The sequence below is a fragment of the Chlorocebus sabaeus genome, chromosome 21, assembly GCF_047675955.1.
Source record: "Chlorocebus sabaeus isolate Y175 chromosome 21, mChlSab1.0.hap1, whole genome shotgun sequence".
NCBI lineage: Eukaryota > Metazoa > Chordata > Mammalia > Primates > Cercopithecidae > Chlorocebus > Chlorocebus sabaeus.
Genome location: NC_132924.1, coordinates 60,719,957 through 60,726,183, shown reverse-complemented (window position 1 = coordinate 60,726,183; position 6,227 = coordinate 60,719,957).

Here is a 6,227-nt window from a genome sequence, read left to right as displayed (position 1 = left end):
CAGGGCACGGCGTTGAAGGCACTGAGCGGAGGGATCTCAGGGCGAGTTCGACCGTCTACGGCGCGCTCTGTGATTGCACCGCGAGCGCCTGAGGTGATCTCGGCCTACATCGCGTCAGCGGGGCCTGGGGCGTGAGCACCGCCCCCTGTCCGGGCGCCGGGAACTGTGACACCTCGAACTGTGGCACCTCACCCTGCTCCGGGGCCACGTCCTGGGGACTCCGACAGCTCCAAATAAGCCCTCAGGGACTGGGGTTGTGAAAAGCGAGATCGTGAAGACGCCGGCCTTATACCGAAGGGTGGGACGGTGAGGTCAGCCCCGTCCCACTCCTACTAAAATCAACCTGACAGGTATTAATATGCCAACATAAAGTTAACAAAAGTTGGTGATTAAGTATGCTGGGTTTTACGGAAACAGATTTTCCAAAATGAATGTAGATGTTGTAGGCCCTCTCGAGCCATTTGAGGCAGCATTCCCCAAGGACGGTACTTTGAAGGTTTAGCGGCCAGAAAGATTCTGAAGCTGCGTTCTGTCCTGCCGTCACAACCTTCGCTCCTATGGCTTCACAGAAGCGTCTCCCATGACTACCAAATTTAACTCCTTCCAGATCACCCATGGGAGCACCTGACCAGATTTATTTAATCAATGTTAAGAACTAGGTTTTGTGCTCAGCTACGGGATAGAGCAGCGAATGAGACAAACCTGCAAGGCCCTGGGGGAATGATTAGGAATAGCCAGTGAAAGGGAAATTAATGAATTGTATAAGCATATTAATCAAGAAGTATATCCTTTCCCTTGAGGTAGAATGTAATATATCACCCCCCCACCCCCCCACCCCCGAAGCCTGGGTTAAGTGAGAACATTAACTGCTTATTTCTCCTCTATGCACGGAGAGTCTTATCTGTGTTCCATCGTTTCACATTCCTTGAGGCACAGCGAGTTCTTGCTTCCCTCCCTAGCGCTGCTGTAAAGTCACAAAACTGGTAAGTGTTACAAAAGCAGGTATTCCCAAGGATGTAAGGTGTAACAAATGTAAAACAGTAACTGCCTTTGTTCTTGCTTCTGCAACTACGCTTCCTGCAGCACGTAACTCCCGCCACAAACTGCTTAAAAGGTGATTGATCCCTTTATTTGGGGCTCAGACTTTCTGGACCCTAGTCCGACTGAGCCGGTGATCACCTTAATAATAAAGGCTCTCCTGAACTCTGCTCGGTCTCTCCCGTCTATGATTTATCCCGCAACACTAGTTGCCTGCGGAACACCTCTACCTAGAGAGCTAACACTCATCTCCGGTCAGTAAATGCAAAACTAAACCCGTTGTCTCCTCCTACCAACCTGTCCCTCCTATAATGCCTGTGATTAAAAGGCATCACAGGCGGTGATGTGGCTGGGCGGTGGCTCACGCCTGTAATCCCAGCACTTTGGGAGGCCGAGGCGGGCGGATCACGAGGTCAGGAGATCGAGACCACGGTGAAATCCCGTCTCTACTAAAAATACAAAAAAATTAGCCGGGCGCGGTGGCGGGTGCCTGTAGTAATCCCAGCTACTCAGGAGGCTGAGGCAGGAGAATGGCGTGAACGCGGAGGCGGAGCTTGCAGTGAGCCGAGATTGCGCCACTGCACTCCAGCCTGGGCGACAGAGCAAGACTCCGTCGAAAAAAAAAAAAAGAAAAAAAAAAGGCATCACTGTGCACACTGTTGCCCTCCTCCATGCTTCATCTAATTAGTCATCAGATCATATAATTCTACCGTCTTAAAAGTTGCACCCTTATGGGCGGGCGCGGTGATTCACGCCTGTAATCCCTGCACTTTGGGGGGCTGAGGCGAGGTCAGGAGTTCGAGACCAGCCTGGCCAACATGATGAAACCTCCTCTCTACTAAAAATACAAAATATTAGCCAGGCATGGTGGTGGGCGCCGTTCATCCCAGCTACTCAGGAGGCTGAGGCAGGAGAATCGCTTGAACCCGCGAGGCAAAGGTTGCAGTGAGCTGAGATCACCTCACTGTACTCCAGCCTGGGCACCAAGAGCAAACTCTGTATCAAAAAAAAAAAAAAAAAAAAAAAACTGTGATATATATATAGAATGGAATGCTACACAGTCACAAAAAGGAATGAATTATTGGCATTTTCAGCAACCTGGATGGGATTGAAGACTATTATCCTAAGTGAAGTAACTCAGGAATGGAAAACAAAACATCGTATGTTCTCACTCATAAGTGGGAGCTAAGCTATGAGGACGCGAATGACCCAATGGACTATGGGGACTCAGGGAAAGGGTGGAAGGGGGTGAGGGATAAAAAGACTACAAGTGTATACTACTTGGTGATGGTTGCACCAAAATCTCACAAATCACCACTAAAGAACTTACTCATGTAACCAAATACCACGTTTCCTAAAAGCCTATGGAAATAAAAAATTAAATTAAAAAAAAACTCAACAGTTTTATATTAAGCCAGGTGTAAAAGAGATTTACAACAATCTAAAACAATGCCATTCTTCTCACTAATCTTTTGTTTTTGAAAATACAGCTATAGGCCAGGTGCGGTGGCTGACTTCTGTAATCCCACTACTTTGGGAGGCCCAGGTGGGCAGATCACAAGGTTAGGAGTTTGAGACCAGCCTGACTAACATGGTGAAACCCCATCTCTACTAAAAATACAAAAATTAGATAGGCGTGGTGGCACGTGCCTGTGATGCCAGCTACTCAGGAGGCTGAGGCAGGAGAATTGCTTGAACTCAAGAGGTGGAGGTTGCAGTGAGCTGAGATTACACCACTGCACTCCAGCCTGAGCGACAGAGCAAGACTGTCTCAAAAAAAAGAAAAGAAAATATAGCTGTATTCGTGAAATGACATTATTTATGTAAACATAGATTATTTTCAATAAATTTATATTTTTATTGATTTTAGTTTGTAATACTGTATTGATAGACATAATCCATTTTAAAAAATGGCTCTCTAGGGTTCTTAATAATTTATTATTTTAAGTCCTAATGTAACCACCCAAGGGGTTCACCTTGCCCGCTGCCTAAAGAGAGCCGATTCATCAAGGCAGGGAAATTGCAATAGAGAAAGTAATTCACGCAGAGCCAGCTGTGTGGGAGACTGGAGTTTTATTATTACTCAAATCAGTCTCCCTGAGCATTCAGAGAGCAGAGTTTTTAAGTATAACTTGCTGGGCAGGGATAGGGGGTAGCCAGTGACACACGTGTGGTGATTGGTCAGGGATGAAATCATAGGGAGTTGAAGCTGTCTTCTTGCCCTCAGTTCCTAAGAGGAGGCCACAAGATCGGATAAGCCAGTTTATTAGTCTGGGTGGTGCCAGGTGATCCATCAAGTGCAGAGTCTGCATAATATCTCAAACACTGATCTTAGGAGCAGTTTAGGGAGGGTCAGAATCTTACAGCCTCCAGAGGTAGGAGAATGGCCTGAACCCAGGAGGAGGAGCTGGCAGTGAGCCAAGATCTTGCCACTGCACTCCAGCCTGGGCGACAGAGCTAGACTCCATCTCAAAAAAAGAAAAAAGAAAAAAAAAAAATCTTACAGCCTCCAGCTGCATGACTCCTAAATCATAATTTTTAATCCTGTGGCTAATGTTAGTATAGTTGGAGGTCTGTTTTGAGAAAGGGCTGTTACCATCTTTGTTTAAACTATAAACTACAAACTAATAAGTTAGTTTCTCCCAAAGTTCATTCAGCCTACACCCAGGAATGAACAAAGGCAGCTTGGAGGTTAGAACAAGATGGAGTCGGAGTCTGGCTGGGCATGGTGATTCACACCTGTAATTTCAGCACTTTGGGAGGCCAAGGTGGGTGGATCACCTAAGGTCAGGAGTTTGAAACCAGTCTGGTCAACATGGGGAAACCCCATCTCTTCTAAAAATACAAAAATTAGCCGAGCGTGGTGATGGGCACCTGTAATCCCAGCTACTGAAGAGGCTGAGGCAGGAAAATCACTTGAACCTGGGAGGCGGAGGTTGCAGTGAGCTGAGATAGCGCCACTGCACTCCAGCCTGGGTGACAGAGTGAGACTGTGCCTCAAAAAAAAATAAAAATAAAAAAAGAAGCAAGATGGAGTTGGTTAAGTTAAATCTCTTTCACTGTCTCAGTCATAATTCTGCAAAGGCGGTTTCAGGTTCCCTTCATAGACACAGAGCAGTTGTCCTGTCTGAAGTTTACCTCTCTGCTGCTCCTCAGTGAATGGGCTTTCTTTAATCCCTCCCACTTAAAAAAAAAAAAAAAAAAAGCCCCATTCCACTTTAGGAAAACTGTAATTCCTACCCACAGGGATTGGTCTCCCTCTGGCATCCACAGCTCACCCCACAACCCTCCAAACCCCAACTCTACCTTTCACCAGCAGAGCAATTCATAAGACACAATTATGCAAAACATAATAAATTGATTTTTTTTTCCGTAGGAAAAAATCAGGTTCAGGAAAAGTGTCCCATTTGGCACCTCAAGTCTAGGTCCCTCAAGTCTCTACAACAGTATGCAAAGAAAATTTTCATCTTAATTCTTTTTATAGTTTTCTGGTAACCTACTGAACCAAGCACACACACACTTTCCAAGGACAAATATATCTCAGTGCTGGGACAATGCAAATTCAGGTAAGGGAAGACAAACATTTTCCTAAGCACAGATACATCTACACAGATTTTCCTATTCTTAACAGAATGGGCCAGGCATGGTAGCTCACGCCTTTAATCCCAGCACTTCAGGAGGCCAAGGCAGTGGATGACGAGGTCAGGAGTTCGAGACCAGCCTGGCCAGAATGGTGAAACCCCGTCTCCACTAAAACTACAAAAAAAAAAATTAACCGGGCATGGTAGCGTGTGCCTGTAGTCCCAGCTACTTGGGAAGGTAAGGCAGGAGAATTACTTGAAGCCAGGAGGTGGAGGTTGCAGTGAGCTGAGATTGTGCTACTGCACTCCAGCCTGGGCAACAGAGTGAGACTCTGTCTCAAAAAACAAACAAACAAAAAACAATGGGACTGTACAGGATTATGCTGAGAGAGTCAGTTTTCCTATTATTCATTCTCTGGATTTCAGACTATGCCAGCTAGAGCATTTGAAACAACATGAACAATGGGACCGTCTACTGCTGGTGGATACTTTTCAGTGACACAAAAGATCTGGCAGTAGCTTTGAAATTATTGCTTTTCTTTACAATAGGTCAGAGTAAATTATCACTATTTTTTAATTAATTGCTTATAATTTGTGTCATATCTAAGAACCACTGCCTAACCCAAAATTTATACCTATGTTTTCTTCTAAAAGTTTTATGACTTTAGCTTTTGTATTTAGGACTTTTATCCATTTTGAGTTTTGTATGTGGTGTGAGGTAGGGGTCCAAATTTATTATTTTGCTGGTGGATCTAGTCGTTCCAGCACCATTTATTGAAAATACTGTTTTTCCCCTAATGAATCATCTGACACCTTGTTAAAAATTGATTAACTGGGCCAGGTGTGGTATCTCACACCTGTTATCCCAGCACTTTGGGAGGCTGAGGCAGGCAGATCACAAGATCAGGAGATTGAGACCACCTTGGCTAACATGGTGATACCCCATCTCTACTAAAAATACAAAAAAAAAAAAAAAAAATGCCAGGCATGGTGGTGGGCGCCTGGAGTCCCAACTACTCGGGAGGCTGAGTCAGGAGAATGGCGTGAACCTGGGAGGTGAAGCTTACAGTGAGCTGAGATCACATGACTGCACTCCAGCCTGGGTGACAGAGCAAGACTCCATCTAAAAAAAAAAAAAATTGATGAACTGTATATGATATAGGGTTTATTTTTGGCCTCTCAATTCTATTCTGTTGATCTATATGTCTATCCTTATGCCAGAACTACACTGTCTTGATTACTGCAGATTTGTGTTAAGTTTGAAAGTGAGATCCCAGCACTTTGGGAGGCCAGTGCAGGCAGAACACGTGAGCCCAGGAGTTCGAGACCAGCTTGGGCAACACGGTGAAACCCCATCTCTAAAAAAATACCAAAACATTAGCCAGGCATGGTGGTGTGGGCATATAGTCCCAGCTACCTGGGAGGCTGAGGTGGGAAGATTGCCTGAGCCCCAGAGGTTGAGGCTGCAGTGAGCTGTGATTGTGCCACTGCACTCCCGCTTGGGCAGCAGAGTGAGGCCCTGTCTCATTTAAAAAAAAAAAAAAAAAAAAAAAAGACAGAAAGTGAGAAGTATGAGTTCTCCAACTTTGTTAATCATTTTCAAGATTG